This window comes from Silurus aristotelis (assembly GCF_946808225.1).
Source record: "Silurus aristotelis genome assembly, chromosome: 23".
Lineage (NCBI taxonomy): Eukaryota > Metazoa > Chordata > Actinopteri > Siluriformes > Siluridae > Silurus > Silurus aristotelis.
Genome location: NC_139596.1, coordinates 7,512,433 through 7,530,420, shown reverse-complemented (window position 1 = coordinate 7,530,420; position 17,988 = coordinate 7,512,433). Strand labels below are relative to the sequence as shown.

The following is a 17,988-nucleotide window of genomic DNA, read 5'->3' as shown; positions in this document are numbered from 1 at the left end:
TGTGCTGCCATAGTATAGGTAAACATTAATTTACAAATATTCATGTGTTGGGGGAAAATTTAATAGGTCTGCCCATTTTCTTTTTTTTTTGGTTCAGCTTTAGCAACATCTCTGAAACGCAAGAAAACCTTGGTGTTCTAAATAACTAACAGATTCCAGAATTTAATACGCACAGGTCCTTAAGGCTAAAACAAAACTTCCATCAATATTTTCGAAATCAATATTTTTACAGAAAAATGGAAGTGTATACAGTTTGTTAAAACAGACGAGGAAACTATAACCTATAAACACACTATATAGCCAAAAGTACTTGTGACTTGTGATTTTTCACACACAAAGTACACAAAATTGTATAGAATGTCTAAGTAGATTTTCCCTGCAGTTAAACTGGGAGACCCAAACCTGTTCCAGCATGACAAAAAAAAAGAGCTCCATAAAGATATGGTTTATATGGGATGGAGTGGAATATCTTTAGTGGCCTGCTATTGACCTCTGACCTCTGCAAATAGGGACTAAATCTAGACTGATATATTCAAAAATCACATAAGAATCTTACAGTCAGGTGTCCACAAACTTTTTGTCCATATAGAGCATTGTCAGACCCCGACCTACAACCATTCGACTTATGACATTCGGAAATATGGCGGTCACCTCCAATGAAAAAAAATATATATAATAATAATAACAAATAAAAATAAAAAATATATATATATTATTTTGTATTTACTTCTTTACTATGTAAAAAAAATTTACGTGTTTACAGTGCCTCTTTATGTCTGCATCAGAACGCATCATAAAGTAGTCACTCCTCTCACCTTATGACCTGATGGACTAACAACCGGTTTTCCAGTCCCTATCTACGTCGTAAATTGGGGTCCACCTGTATATGTGCTCTCTGGGATAATGTGGTTAGGACATGTGGTGAAAAATTGGAAGTGCAGCGGTCATTGGAAAACATAGTCCATAGTCCCTAACTCTTTGTTGTTGTTATTAACTCAAGCCTAGCGTTCTCTGAATGTTTAAACCTTATTACCAGCTATGGTGTGTGTGCTAAAAAAAAATTTAGTACAGCAATTTCACAAAAGTAAACAGTCTCATAAACTAAAGAAGCACCTTTATCTGAGAAAACAACCTAATAAGGTCATATATAGGCTAATAACAAACCAGGAGACAAAAGGGAAAAGTTTCCAGAAAAGTACATTAAAGATGTAGGAGCCCCCCTAGGTCTTTATTGAAAAAAGCCGAAAGCGAGCGTTTGTTAGCAGCATGGCCACAATGTATTTTTGATAGTACAAGAAAACATTGGCAGCTACCCACAAGCTCAAATGATCAGGGTAACTGATCGCTTCATGTGAAGTAGGAAGCGAGAGGCACCCATTGAGGTATTAAGTGGATTATTATGAGAAAGAAATTTGTTTAAACTCCCCTGTGAGTCTTTCAGGATTTCTCCAGAATAAAGATTTGGTTATTTAAAGTAGCTGGGGAAGAAGTGAAAAATGCTCTGCCCTGCATTAGTTCATTTTCTTCTCCATTTTTTGATTCGATACTGTACTACTAATATACAATTCAAAAAGCAGCACCGAACATTTACGTTCAGAATTCTAGCAGAGTGTAGCCGATTGGTATTAAATATTAATCCTGTTTGCAGATCGACAAACGGAAGAAGAGCCTTCGACTGTTTTAGAATTTAGGAATGAAAGCTTCATAAACCAGATTTCCAGGTAATCCTTAAAAATAGCGGAATAAATGATGACCTGCGGCAATTATAAGCTAAGATGCAAAGTCAGCAAGTCACATTGAAGTCATGTTTGGGAATTCAGGAGGACTGAAAAGCTCTCTATCCACAGATACTTTCGTTTTATTCACAGTACCGTAGTAGTAACATTAGCTAGCATTAGCATTACTAGTCTTTTAGAGAGCTTAAGTAAGAGGGTGGATAATACTGTTACGAAACAAAGACATAAACCAATATTATCATAAGACTTTATTTATTTTTGATCCAGACATGTTTTTTAAGTGAATCTTATTTCTTATTTAATTTAAATGACTTTCTCAGAATAAGACTCTACTAGCCAAAGCTGCAAAGAACAACAGGAGCAAATTTGTATGTGCTGCCATAGCATAGGTGCTCTTTTTATACACAAACTGTTTTTGGGAAAATAAAAATAATTAGTCTGCCCTTTTGCTAGTCCTTTTTTTTTTTTTTTTTTTTTTTTGCTGTGATTTCAGCTTAAGATAAAACTGCTAATAGCATCTCTCTCTTCTCACTCACAGTGAAAGCATCGGGTGAAAGCAGTGCCGCACCTGCTGCCTACAGTATACTGTAAATCTTTTCTCAGAGCTGTAATGCAAATTTGTGTGTTGACCAGAACATATATTTTCATATTTTCTGTGCTACAGTTACAAACTATCTGTGTTCTTATAGTTCAACAGTTACAGTTCACTTTAGACTGAAGCTAAACAATGCTAGGAAACAACCAACCATGACACCCATTAGTTATTTTTCACAAGTGCATTTCAGCACAGTGAAATTATTTTTTCACACACATATATATATATGTGTGTGTGTGTGTGTGTGTGTGTGTGTGTGTGTGTGTGTGTGTGTGTGTGTGTGTGTGTGTGTGTGTGTGTGTGTGTGTGTGTGTGTGTGTGTGTTTGTGTGTGCTATGTCAGCATGTTATTCTCTACAGTGGCTGACATTTACAAGGTAGAAATTGTATTTTTATATATAGCATTTGAAGCAAACTCAGCCATTAGGGTTGCACAAGTCAGGGCACGCTTAGTGCTGGTCCTAAGCCCGGATAAATGGGGAGGGTTGCGTTAGAAGGAGCATCTAGCATAAAACGTGCCAAATCAAATATGTGGATCACAAATCAGAAATTCATACCGAATCGGTCAAGGCCCGGGTTACCAACAAGCGCCAAAGGTATTGTTAGTCAACAGGGTACCAGTGGAAATTGTGCTACTGTTGGCCAAAGGAGGAGAAATGTAGGAGAGTGGAGGTTCGGGTTGGTACTTTAAATGTTGGTACTATGACGGGTAAAGGGAGAGAGGTAGCTGATATGATGGAGAGGAGAAAGGTAGATATGTTGTGTGTTCAGGAGACCAAGTGGAAAGGGAGAAAGGCCAGGAACATTAGAGGTCGGTTTAAAATGTTCTTTAATGGTGTAGTTAAAAAGAGAAATGGTGTAGAGGTGATCCTGAAGGAAAAGTACAGTAAGAGTGTAGTGGAGGTGAAGTGAGTTTCTGAAAGGATGATGAATGTAAAGCTGGAAGTTGAAGGGGTGATGATAAATGGCATCTGTGCTTATGCTCCACAAGTGGGTTGTGAGATAGAGGAGAAGGAAAAATTCTGGAGTGAGTTAGATGAAGTGGTAGATGGTGTACCTAGGAATGAACGATTGGTAATTGGGGCAGATGGTGAAAGGAACAGAGGTGATGAGGAGGTAATGGGTGGGTATGGCCTTAAGAAGAGGAATGTGGAAGGGCAGATGGTGGTAGATTTTGCTTAAAGGATGGAAATGGCAGTGGTGAACACGTATTTTAAGAAGAAGGAGGATTATAGGGTGACGTATAAGAGTGGAGGAAGGTGCACACAGGTGGATATGTTCTATGTGGGAGATGCAACCTGAAGGTGATTGGAAACTGTAAGTTGTTGGCAGGGGACAGTGTAGCTAGACAGCATCCGATGGTGGTCTAAATGATGGCTTTGGAGGTGAAGAAGAGGAGAGTGAGGACTGAAAGAAGAATAAGATGATGGAAACTGAAGTAGGAAGACTGTAGTGTGAGGTTCAGGGAAGAGGTCAGACAAGGGCTCGGTGGTGGTGAAGAGGTGCTGGATGATTGGGCAACTACTGCAGAAGTGATAAGGGAGACAGCTACAAAGGTACTTGGTGTGACCTCTGGAAATAGAAAGGAAGATAAAGAGACATGGTGGTGGAATGAGGAAGTGCAGGAGAGCATAAGGAGAAAGAGGTTGGCGAAACAGAATTGGGATCGACCGACTGATGAGAAAAGTAGGCAGAAGTACAAAGAGATGCGGCAGCAAGTAAAGAGGGACGTGGCGAAAGCCAAGGAAAAGACATATGAGGAGCTGTATGAGAAGTTGGACACTAAGGAAGGAGAAAAGTATTTGTACCGTTTGGCCAGGCGAAGAGAAGATGGAGGGAGTATTTTGAGCAGCTGATGAATGAGGAAAATGAGAGAGAAGGTTGGATGATGTGGAGATGGTGAAGCAAGAAGTGGATAGGATTAGTAAGGAGGAAGTAAGAGCAGCGAATTAGAGGATGAATGAGTGGAAAGTCGGATGGACCAGATGACATTTTTAGTCATTTAAGAATAGATGTCATTTAAGAATAAGGGAGATGTGCAGACCTGCAGTAACTACAGGGAAATAAAGTTGATTAGTCACACCATGAAGTTATGGGAAAGAGTAGTGGAAGCCAGTCTGAGAGAAGAGGTGACCATCTGTGAGCAACAGTATGGTTTAATGCAGAGAAAGAGCACCACGGACGCATAGAGTTGTGGTATTGTACGAGGAAGTCAGTTGTGTCAGAGAAGTATCTGAGGGTGGTGCAGAACATGTATGAGGGCAGTGTTACAGCAGTGAAGTGTGCAGTAGGAACGACAGACTGGTTTAAGTTGGAGGTTGGATTGCATTCAGGATCGGCTCTGAGCCCTTTTCTGTTTGCAGTGGTGATGGACAGGTTGACGGACGGGGTCAGACAGGAGTCTCCCTGGACTATGATGTTTGCAGATGATTTGTGGTGAGAGTAGGGAGAACGTGGAGAAGAGGTGGAGGTGAAGGTGTGTTTGGAGAGAAGGTAAATGAAAGTCAGTAGGAGTAAGACAGAGTACATGTGTGTGAATGAGAGAGAGGGCAGTGGAGTGGTGCGGTTGCAGGGAGAAGAGGTGGAGAAGGTGGAAGAGTTTAGGTACCTGGGGTCAACAGTGCAAAGTAATGGAGAGTGTGTTAGAGAAGTGAAGAAAAGAGTGCAGGCAGGGTGGAGTGGGTGGAGAAGAATGACAGGAGTGATTTGTGATAGAAGAGTATCTGCAAAGGGAAAGTTTATAGGTCTGTGGTGAGACCTGCGATGTTGTATGGTTTAGAGACAGTGGCATTAAGTAAAAGACAGGAGGCTGAGCTGGAGGTAGCAGAGATTAAGATGATATTTTTATTGGGAGTGATGACGATGGACAGGATAAGAAACGAGTTGATTAGAGGGACAGCTCATGTAGAAGGTTTTGGGGACATAGTGAGGGAGGCGAGATTGAGATGGTTTGGACATGTGCAGAGGAGGGACATGGGGTATATCAGTAGGAGAATGCTGAGGATAGAGCCACCAGGAAGGAGGAAAAGAGGAAGACCAAAGAAGAGGTTCATGGATGTGTTGAAGAAAGTCATGCATGTTGTTGGTTTGAAAGAGGCAGATGTAGAGGACAGAGTAGTAGGGAGACAGATAATTCGCTGTGGTGACCCCTAATGGGGTGTGTCCTCACAGTCAACTTCATAAGAATTCAGTTGTTCAATTTGTCTTCGTGCACCAAATAATGAATTTGAAATGAAGCAAACAAAATGTGACCAGAAAAGTGTAACTGTACCTTCACTTGCATCAACACATCTTTGGACTGCATATTGAGAACACCCATGAGTAACTACCAAAATGCAAATTCAACCCTAGGAATCAACTTCAGAATGTTGCACATCTGGCCAATAAATCACTCAAGTGTCTGATTACTTTTGAGCCTGTAAAAAATAGAGGTACTATGAAAAAAAATTTTAGTTAACACTTATTTTTAGTTAACACTAGAGTTCAATTTGCTTCATTTCAAATACACTATGGTGGTGGTGTAATGAAAACGTGAACACAGGCTTGGTTTTTCTAGAAGTATGAATTTAGGTGTGTCTTTGGTACATATATAAAATTTCAAACCCTTCAAGAATGCTAAAAGCTGAAGAAAAAGAGCAGCAAGCGAACCGAACAAGTATTCGATCAGACCGCAGGAATGTTCTACTTTACTATCAACTCATAGCCAAAAGCAAAACAAACAGATGAAGCATAATATGAGAAATATGTATGAACTCAAACTTAAACTATTTTGTTACTAACGATGAACAAACCCTCAAGTGCTCACCAAGATGACATTTCCACTAAAACTATATTAAGCTAATATAAGCTAAAACGTTCATTCAACCTAGTGCTATTTCAAAAACATTTTTGTCTACATCCTCTCCTTGCAGTGTGACACACCATTTATCAATTACACAGCACATGACTAAAGAATGACATTAAGCAGCATAAATACATGCACACACACCTACAAACAAGCTGTCCTTTTACTACTACATCCAGCATTAAAAACTAACAAAAAACCCCAAATGATTTTGTCAAAGTGAAAAAAAAAAATTTCATTTAATGAAGAGAAAAAATCTATTTAGCAAAAAGAATCCTGAATGAAATCACTGTATAGACAGTTCTGAATAGAGAAGTGTACGTGGCAACAGTGAACAAGACACCACATGCAAAGTAATAAAATAAAAACTTTCCAACATCAGTAACTATTAAAAGAAATCAAATTTTCTGAACACATTCACTTTTTTCCACTGAGGTTCTAAGATGGTCCAATATTATTATATATAATTATGATAATATCCAATATTATTATAATATTATTATAATAAGTTGACCTGATGTGGTTTAAAGTTTGTTATTCTACATATTTCACAGCGACACATCATCTGTATTACTAGCTTATAGTTATTAACGGCGTGGGATGTTCAGAAGACAAGTTATCACTTATGCTATAGCAATAATAATTAGTTTGTTTAACAAACATCATATCTATTTTTTACTCTAAAAATGCAGAAATGAAAAGTGCAAATTCTGAAGGTTTTCTGGTGCTAAAACTCTGTGGCAGTTTAAAAAAAAATCCATATCCACACTACAAATCCTTTTTTAATGAGTTGTTATTACGGTATACTGACAATAGCACCATTAGATTCAATAATGCTGTACCTTCTAACCAATCAGATTTAAGAATTTAACAGATAAATATAAAGCTAGTTTTAAGAATGACTAAATGAAATTTAGCTGAGAAAATATTTCAACATTTCATATCTGTGAATTTTTTTTTTTTAAGTACATGAAGTACATGTATATTGGTTAGATGGTTGCTTATAACATGCAGATGTGCCATTATGAACACTTAGAGACTTGGAGATGGTTTTGTCCTGCTGTTGAACGGCGTATGTGACTGACAACTAAAGTCACAAAACATTGAAGTCCGGAGGTGTGAACCTCACAGTAAATGTGTCAAAACAACAGTGTGGAAATGTAGTTGTTTGGCTGGTTGGTTGTATATATATATATATAATTTATCCAGCAGCAAAAATATCTTTCCAAGCACAACAATTATTTATATAATTAATTATATTAAACCATGTTCAAGCTCGAACTGGCTTGATTAAGTCTTGTCACCTGCTCTGTCTCACAGATCCATGCTGAAAAGGTTGTGTTTCACCAATAGTGTTTCATTAGGGAGTTTTGAGAGTTGTGAAAGTGTTGTACACACCCATCACATCGCAGCATAATCATGAGGTGTGCTAAAATCCTATTCCTAGAGCCCTGTTAAAGAGTTGTTCTCAGCTCCGGTTTTCTGTGGAAGCCATAAAGCACGGCCCTGAGGCGTCCCACGGATCATAACCACGACTGAAATTGGACTTGATGAAATTAGCGCTCAGTAAGAACCCATAAAAAAAGCATTGATAAAATATGCGCCATAGTCAGTGATGCTTCCCCTGAGCCTGGCAAGCAAGTCAGAACGAACTGGACCTGCGCTGTGGCGTTTAACTGTTTTCGTATTATTGTCGGTAGGAATTGTGTCTGTACCTACAGTATGTTGTGCTTGTTTGAACTTTGCTAGGAGAGCAAAAAGAAAGCTCTGTAAACAAAAAGAAATATATAGAGAAGAAACACTGTGTCAGGTTCGAGAGTTCAGGAGTTCTGGTTAAGCTGATTACAAACCTAAAGAAAAGCAGTTTCTGGTCCACTGGAAAACTAATTCTAAGGTTTGCCTAAAGAGATGTTTAAAGCTAGTCAGGGTGTGGGTGCTTAGACTCAGAGCCTCTATATAACAACAAATATAATTTGCTTCTGCTCTACAATTTAGGAGGATTTTCTTCCAACTCAAAAACAACTCATTCTTGGTGTCACATGTCCAGTACAAGTCTGAAAGATCACACCAACATTAACAAGCTATTGAAAAATGCTAAAAGTCAAGGGACCAGAAGAAAAGTAAATTAGCATAGATGTGATTGCTTTAAAAACAAACAGCTCCATTTTTTCCATCTCTAAAGAGATGACAGCCCCTGCATGTTTTTTATTGGCTCATGAGACCAAGGGTTAAGAATTCACAGGTCAAATTTACCTAAACGTCAGTGCAAAGTGAAAGTAAACACTATCAGACACTATCATGTTTCATATGCCATGCCATTTCCCCTAAAGTGTATTGTATTTTCAAACCAGATTTTAAAAAGCAGAACACAGTCAATCTTTACTTTCACTGTCACAAAAGGCCAAACATCATCAGAGATAATCGCACTTTCTTTCTCTAGCCATAGATCGGTGTTGGGACCGGACTAATGCCGTTATTTTTTCGAGGTCGTTCCCAAGCAACATCAAAGCATTAGTGTTTACAAGACAATGGAGCTGGTAAGATTGATTGGACTTTGTCAGAAACTCAAATCCTTCACACATTATTTATTAAAGAACGAATCTTATCGTATTTATCATTCATATTTCACCAACAGAAACCAAGTACAATCCCCGTAAAAATGTTAAGTAGCACAACTACCTCAAAATAAAATTGAAATAAATTGAAAAAAGTGCAGCAGGAAGTATATCACTTCCTCTTACACACCACAGTGTTTTCATAGACAGCCCTCCATCAGCTTCCTGATTATAATGCATGGCACTACCTCTCTGAATAACTTTGACATTTAAAGACCTAGTTCACTCATTGACACATGACCGTGAGCTCCTGCTTTAATTTCAGACCCTGATTTAAAATTGGGGTAAATTTTCCATTTTCTGACACCGAACGATTCCATTTCTGCACATGTGTAATGCTGAAAACAACTGTATGCATTAAGTGATTAGCAAATCTGATTTTATTTCACCATAATCATGATGTAAACTATGTTTTAGTGCTTTCGCAATGAGATTTAAAAATGTCAGAGCAGAGCTGTAACGTGACAATTTGTTGTTGTGACTTTTAGCAGTCTATGAGCTCTATATTGAGCATGATGGAGTCCGAGTTTTGATATTGGGCTAGTTTTACTTGCCTGTGGTGTTGCCTTAATGCTGCAGCCTTGGCAACCCACCCCCAGTAGCTGCCGGTGCTCATTTTGTGTTCATTCGTCATTTTAAATTTGGCTGACTGAAGAGGTCGTGCCACAGAGGACACAGGACTGAATTCAATTCAGCATTTATCTAAAGCGCGCTACAATGCAGCGAGGTGCAGTACTATGGTTAATATGGGTAACGCCTTCAAGCAATGGACAGCCGTGAAATTGCAAACAAAAGATATCACTTGGTATTGCTTACTAATGAGAATTTCTATTTCATTTTTGTCTTACCAACTCTGTTACTGTGTCCATAGCAAATAAAATAAATGATTTCCAGCCAGTATATTTTCTTTTTAAAAGGAGGCTGTCTGGGACTGTTCCAGCAGAGAGTGAAAAACTGTTATAAATTCTCTAACATGTCCAATTTCCTGCATAGCACTGTACTGACTATCTAGAATTTATGCTCTTTTAATGACAATCGGAAATCATGCTTTCTGCTTAATAAGTAACATTCCAGGCAATCTAAGTATTATATTGTAAGTGATTTGGCTGTCAATAAAGAGAAAATGTTTTCTTGCTGTCCTCAGGTTACTTCCTACTTAATGGCAGCCCACAAAATCTTCTGAAATTCACTAAACATCAACCAAACCATCAGGTAAAAATCTGAAAAGAAAAGAAAAATAATAATAATAATAATATACAGTGGGTACGGAAAGTATTCAGACCCCCTTAAATTTTTCACTCTTTTTTATTTTGCAGCCATTTGCTAAAATCATTTAAGTTCATTTCTTTTTCTCATTAATGTACACATAGCACCCTATATTGACAGAAAAACACAGAATTGTTGACACTGTTGCAGATTTATTAAAAAATAAAAAATAAAATATCACATGGTCCTAATTATTCAGACCCTTTGCTCGGTATTTAGTAGAAGCCCCCTTTTGATCTAATATAGCCATGAGTCTTTTTGGGAAAGATGCAACAAGTTTTTCACACCTGGATACAGGGATCCTCTGCCATTCCTCCTTGCAGATCCTCTCCAGTTCTGTCAGGTTGGACGGTAAACGTTGGTGGACAGCTATTTTTAGGTCTCTCCAGAGATGCTCAATTGGGTTTAAGTCATTGCTCTGGCTGGGCCATTCAAGAACAGTCACGGAGTTGTTGTGAAGCCACTCCTTCGTTATTTTAGCTGTGTGCTTAGGGTCATTGTCTTGTTGGAAGGTAAACCTTCGGCCCAGTCTGAGGTCCAGAGCACTCTGGAGAAGGTTTTCGTCCAGGATATCCCTGTGCTTGGCCGCATTCATCTTTCCCTTGATTGCAACCAGTCGTCCTGTCCCTGCAGCTGAAAAACACCCCCACAGCATGATGCTGCCACCACCATGCTTCATTGTTGAGACTGTACTGGACAGGTGATGAGCAGTGCCTGGTTTTCTCCACACATACCGCTTAGAATTAAGGCCAAAAAGTTCTATCTTGGTCTCATCAGACCAGAGAATCTTATTTCTCACCATCTTGGAGAACTCCATGCGGGTTTTCATGTGTCCTGCACTAAGGAAAGGCTTCCGTCGGGCCACTCTGCTATAAAGCCCCACTGGTGAAGGGCTGCAGTGATGGTTGACTTTCTACAACTTTCTCCCATCTCCCGACTGCATCTCTGGAGCTCAGCCACAGTGATCTTTGGGTTCTTCTTTACCTCTCTTACCAAGGCTGTTCTCCCCCGATAGCTCAGTTTGGCCGGACGGCCAGCTCTAGGAAGGGTTCTGGTCGTCCCAAACGTCTTCCATTTGAGGATTATGGAGGCCACTGTGCTCTTAGGAACCTTAAGTGCAGCAGAAATTTTTTTGGAACCTTGGCCAGATCTGTGCCTTGCCACAATTCTGTCTCTGAGCTCTTCAGGCAGTTCCTTTGACCTTAATGATTCTCATTTGCTCTGACATGCATTGTGATCTGTAAGGTCTTATATAAACAGGTGTGTGGCTTTCCTAATCAAGTCCAATCAGTATAATCAAAAATTTCTGGACTCAAATGAAGGTGTAGAACCATCTTAAGGATGATCAGAAGAAATGGAGAGCACCTGAGTTAAATATATGAGTGTCACAGCAAAGGGTCTGAATACTTAGGACCATGTGATATTTCAGTTTTTCTTTTTTAATAAATCTGCAAAAAGGTCAACAATTCTGTGTTTTTCTGTCAGTATGGGGTGCTATGTGTACATTAATGAGGAAAAGAAATGAACTTAAATGATTTTAGCAAATGGCTGCAATATAACAAAAAGTGAAAAATTTAAGGGGGTCTGAATACTTTCCGTACCCACTGTATATATATATATATATATATATATATATATATATATATATATATATATATATATATATATATATATATATATATATATTTTTTTTTTTTTTCTTTTCTTATATATATATATATATATATATATATATATATATATATATATATATATATATATATATATATGCCATGTGATTTGGCATACAAGCAATTGGCCCTAAATTTGCTGTATGTATTTAATACAGAAAATCACTGAAAGTGTTGATTCATGGTGATATTTTTATACTGGAAAAAAGGTTAGTGCTGTTATTATAATACTGTTATATCACTACAGGGGGGTGTCAATAATTTTAAATCTATACACAATACATCATATTATGCACAGGTAAAGTAAAATCAGACATCGTTTTCAGCTCGAAATATTATTCACTTTATGTATTTTTCTAACTTGTTTTCATGAAAGGTGCCAATACTTCTGAAGCTGACTGCATATCCTTGCAATATAAAGCAGTAATTATACAGGGCTTAGATTTCACATCTTTCACATATTTTTTATACTCACTTTCCGTTCTTGGGAAACAAACCTGACTAATGTGTCATTAAAAAGGCAGGCAAAAATATGAAGTGTAACGTGTGATCGAGAAAACACTCGAATCTTTCAATTCATTTATTCCACCATCACATCCACTAGTAGTAAACAAAATGTTACTGGTGATTAAGGCCATCTTTCAGGGTACAGACCTGCAGAGAATGCAGTCTAGGTGTAGCCCTAATTAAAGCAGACTAGCTACTACAGGCCACTACTCCGCATATTCTGCCTCATCTGCACTGGTGCTGCTGGAGCAAACAAAGAGTGAATTCCTGGACACCTTTATTTTTAAGTAGTATTAAACAAGGGATTTATCGGATAATTTGCATGACCACAGGGAAAGAAGCAATATTTGACAGCTCATTTAATGCGTGATGGCTCAAGAGGAATTCATCTTCATCTAACTGACTTTAACCTGACCCCTTATCATTTCAACTGAGTGCAGGACATAACCAGGCCCCTGGCCACATCACCAATGTGAGAGACAGAGACAGCTTGCAAAAAGGAGGAAATGACTAACACCTAATCTCAAGTTGAAATTTTTTTTGAACACAGACTGAACAAAAAACTCAAACTATTGGTAAATTCTGCAGATAGAGCAGATAGATATAAAATTATGCACACATCATATCAAGCATCATTATGAAGAAAAAATCTGGTCCCGGGACTCAGAACATGGTTTATCTTGCAAGATGGATTAGTATTTCCGAAATACTAAATCTTTTAGAAGAGTAAAAGACTCTAGTTCACACGAAACGCTACAAAAAGAATGGATAAGTAGCAGCAGTACTGTAGGAGAAAAGAATCTTGTTCATGAGACAATGGACAGACTGGTTTAATCTTCCTTCCTGTGATCTACAGTAACTCAAATAATCACTCTGTGCAAATATAGCGAGCAGAAAAGCACCTCAGAATGCGCAAAATTACAAAACTTGAGGCGGAATTGGGTGAATTATAGTACTATATCAAGTTCCCCCCGTGTGAACCAACAACAGGAACATGAGGCTACAATAGGATTTTCACCTTTATTAATATAACAAATAAAAATATGTAGTCTAAGTAATTGTTTGACTTTCAGGGTCTTTACAGTATGATGGTTTCCTAGTCACAGCGTATGACCAGAATTCTTCAGTCCAAAGACACATCTTCAAAACCAGCACAGAGCCAAGTATTGTACAAGTTTAAAATCCACAATAAAATATAGATGACGCTTAAAGGGACATCTCAGGGAAGTAAGGCTTCAGGTAGTGACATTAATATGTTCCTAGTCCTGGTAAAGCCTATATACACAGTGCTAGCAGAACGTATTTGCAATTGTGTACATATACACTCAAAGAATCTCAGGAACCCTGTTAGTTCATGTGTAGTCATTTGTGATTTTTACCCAATTTAGTCGTGGCTGATTCCCAGCTATCAGTCTAGTTAGCACATGCCTCCTCCATAACACGAGAAGCCAGCTGGCACATGCTTTTGGATGGCTGTTCATGCAGCGTTATAGGGCAGCTGACTGCAGAGCACAAATTGCCCTTTTTTTGTATAAATTAGCTATCAGACGTTGCTCTGTTTATCAGCCAGGAGAAAAAGCCCATCTTTTCCACCCAAAGAGCAGAGATAATTATACCCAGTAGGATGTCAATGGAATCTAGCCTCTTGAGCGACTGTGCTTTAGATTTAGATGCCAAAATAACCAAAAACCAACAAACAAAATAAACTAGCAAACTATTCTCAAATATAAATATATATATATATAAAAGACAGACAGACAGACAGACAGACAGACAGACAGACAGACAGACAGACAGACAGATAGATAGATAGATAGATAGATAGATAGATAGATAGATAGATAGATAGATAGATAGATTAAAGTAAGTATGTAAGTATGAGTAACCAGATAAGAAGTACTTTTTCTTTATTAAAGAAAGGTCTCTTACAAGGAAAGTTTTTTTTTTGGCTGAAATTGCATACAAGAATATCAGTGAAAACGAAACTATATATATATATATATATATATATATATATATATATATATATATATATATATATATATATATACATATATATATATATATATATATATATATATATATATATATATATATATATATATATATATATAGAGAGAGAGAGAGAGAGAGAGAGAGAGAGAGAGAGAGAGAGATCCAGAGAGAGAGAGCTGTCCATCAATTAAAATATTTATTCGCACATTTTCTGTTCTAAATGTACCTGTCAGGGATTCACCCTGCCACGCCCCCCTCTGTAGCTGTCAGGGATTCACCCTGCCACGCCCCCGTCTGTGGCTGTCAGAGATCCACCCTGCCACGCCCCCCTCGATAGCAGTCACGCTGCTTCCCAAGATTACCGACAGCTGTGGCTCATGAAAGATCAGACTACATAAACTCACGTTCTTGAGTCACAGGCTGTCGGTCGTTGTATTGTCATGCAGGTAAATCGCGTGGCTGCTCAAAAGCCGGGATTCACCGCTGGCTATTTCTCCGAACTCCATTTCCTTATTGAAGTACTCATTGCCGAAAGCTTTACTTGCATTGGGATTAGGCGTTTGACATTCGCGCTCATAGTGGATACTTCGTTACGAGCGGATGTCTGGGTTTGCTTTTGTTTTCATTGGTGTATGAGTGTTTTGTTTTTTGCACCTCAATAAATAACATGATTGGACTTTATCTGCTTCCGCGTCTGCAGCCTGACAGAACGACCGACCTATACCGAACGCGGATTCGCCATTCCGCGATTCCGACCGCGACGGATCGGCAGCTGAACCCGGCTTCGGATTTCCTCCGGAAGCTCAGTGCCGCTCCTCGCGGATCAGATCCACAGAAGCCGGATCATGAGAGCGCGGCTGCGCCACGCCCCTCAGAGAGCGCGAGGGGATTACCGGCTCGTTACTCGGGGAAAAAAGACGAATTAGGCGGATTTCTGCAAGGCATCGGCGAGTATGTGGCTGTTAACATTTCCCGGTTTCCTTCCGAACGAGCCAAGATCGCCCTCTGTATTTCCCTCCTGTCTGGTGAAGTTCTTGCCAAAGCCAGCTCACTATGGAGCGCCAAAGGGGGCAAATTCGGCTCACTCGCCGAATTCAGCGGGCTGCTTCTGGGGAAGTTGGGGATAGAGGTGGTGGATCTCCACTACAGTTCCCTTGAGGAGGAAGGTGCTCCATTCCAAGGTTCTCAAGAGCACGTGGCTCCATGCCGGATTTCCCATGAGCCTGCAGCTCAGCCCCAATGTTTTAATGAAAGGGCTGCTTCATCGCAGGGTCTCTACCAGCGTGCTGCTGTGTTCCGGGGTTCTCGTGGACGCAGCACACCATCTCCGAGCGTCGGCGAGCACACCATGCCGTCACAGAGCTTCTACAGGCGTGCCGCTGTGTTCCGGGGTTCTCGTGGACGCACCACACCATCTCCGAGCGTCGGCGAGCACACCATGCCGTCACAGAGCTTCTACAGGCGTGCCGCTCTGTTCCGAGGTTCCCGTGGGCGTGCCACGCTGCCACAGTGTCTCCAGGAGCGTGCTTTCCCGCCACAGAGTCTTCACGAGAGCGCCGCGCCGCCACAGAGTCTTCACGAGAGCGCCGCGCCGCCACAGAGTCTTCTCGAGAGCGGCGCGCCGCCACAGAGTCTTCACGAGAGCGCCGCGCCGCCACAGAGTCTTCACGAGAGCGCCGCGCCGCCACAGAGTCTTCACGAGAGCGCCGCGCCGCCACAGAGTCTTCACGAGAGCGCCGCGCCGCCACAGAGTCTTCACGAGAGCGCCGCGCCGCCACAGAGTCTTCTCGAGAGCGCCGCGCCGCCACAGAGTCTTCACGAGAGCGCCGCGCCGCCACCTCCGGTCACAGAAGGCGAAGTGACTCCTCCGAGTCCCTCTCCAGACGACGCCACATCCCAGAGCCCCTTCCAAGGCGACATGCCCACGAAAAGCTCGGCTCCGCCTCAGGATCTCCAAGAGAGCTCCGCCCAGCTCCAGGTCCCTCCAGAGAGCTCCGCCCAGCTCCAGGTCCCTCCAGAGAGCTCCGCCCAGCTCCAGGTCCCTCCAGAGAGCTCCGCCCAGCTCCAGGTCCCTCCAGAGAGCTCCGCCCAGCTCCTGGCTCCTCCAGAGAGCTCCGCCCAGCTCCTGGCTCCTCCCGAGAGCTTGTCTCCGCCTCCGAGCGACCCCACGAGCTCGTCTCCGCTTCAGTGTCCCAAAGAGAGCTCCACTAATGTCGTGGACCTCCAGGCGAGCCCTTCTCCGCTCGTGGATCTCCAGGCAGGCTTCACCTCATTTCCAGGCTGCTCAGTGGGCTCCGATCTGCTCCTAAGGGTCCCAAGGAGCGCCCCTACGCCCAGGGGTTTCCTTGTGCACTCACCCCGGCTCCAGGACTGCAAAAGGGAAGTTGAACCGCTGCCCCCGGGTTCCACCGACGGCGACGGCTCACCCCACAGTCCCGCAGAAGGCGACGGCTCGTCTCCAGCGCCCGCAGAAGGCGACGGCTCGTCTCCAGCGCCCGCAGAAGGCGACGGCTCGTCTCCAGCGCCCGCAGAAGGCGACGGCTCGTCTCCAGCGCCCGCAGAAGGCGACGGCTCGTCTCCAGCGCCCGCAGAAGGCGACGGCTCGTCTCCGGGCTCCGCAGAAGGCGACGGCTCGCCCCCGGGCTCCGCAGAAGGCGACGTCTCGCCCCCGGGCTCCACAGAAGGCGACGTCTCGCCCCCGGGCGCCACAGAAGGCGACGTCTCGCCCCCGGGCTCCACAGAAGGCGACGTCTCGCCCCCGGGCTCCACAGAAGGCGAAGGATCGCCCCCGGGCTCCCCAGAAGGCAAAGGATCGCCCCCGGGTCCTCTTCAGGGCGAAGGATCGCCCCCGGGTCCTCTTCAGGGCGAAGGATCGCATCCAGTCTCCACGCAGGGCGACGTCTCGCCCCCAGGTCCTCTTCAGGACGACGGATCGCCTACAGGATCCCCGCACGGCGACGTCGGTCCTCCAGGTCCCTCTGACGGCGACGTCGGTCCTCCAGGTCCCTCTGACGGCGACGTCGGTCCTCCAGGTCCCTCTGACGGCGACGTCGGTCCTCCAGGTCCCTCTGACGGCGACGTCGGTCCTCCAGGTCCCTCAGAGGGTGGTACGACGTTCCTGGTCTCCGCCCGGGACGTCCTCCACTCCCCGGTCATTGTCATGGTTGGCGTCCAGTTCCGGTTCCCCGCCATGGAGATCGCTCCGGCTTCAATCCCCGCCAGGGGCTTTACTCAGCCTCCCGTCAGCACCGAGGGCGTGGCTCCGTTCCGGATCCTCCTGCAAGGTGTTCCATGCCGGCTCTCCGCAGAGGATGCTCACCAGGCCTCCATTGCTCCCAGGCGTCTAAGGAGGCCTTCCTCGGAGTGCCCTGGCCCGCCTGGCATAGGTGGGTTTTGGGGCGTCAGGTGTCGCCCCTGGATGGGGGGGTACTGTCAGGGATTCACCCTGCCACGCCCCCCTCTGTAGCTGTCAGGGATTCACCCTGCCACGCCCCCGTCTGTGGCTGTCAGAGATCCACCCTGCCACGCCCCCCTCGATAGCAGTCACGCTGCTTCCCAAGATTACCGACAGCTGTGGCTCATGAAAGATCAGACTACATAAACTCACGTTCTTAAGTCACAGGCTGTCGGGATTAGGCTTCCGCGTCTGCAGCCTGACAGTACCTTAAAAGAAATACTTTTCAAGTTTCTAATGCTCTAATCAACATAGGCATGGACAAATATAGATGCTTTATGCAAACGTACGCTTATTATTAATGAAA

At 42.6% G+C, this 17,988-nt stretch overlaps 1 protein-coding gene across 3 annotated transcripts in view; it reads right to left on the bottom strand.

Moving 5' to 3' along the window:
• Positions 1 to 17,988, bottom strand: part of parp8 (poly (ADP-ribose) polymerase family, member 8) — a 56,014-nt gene that overhangs the window by 31,751 nt on the left and 6,275 nt on the right. The window lies entirely within an intron of this gene.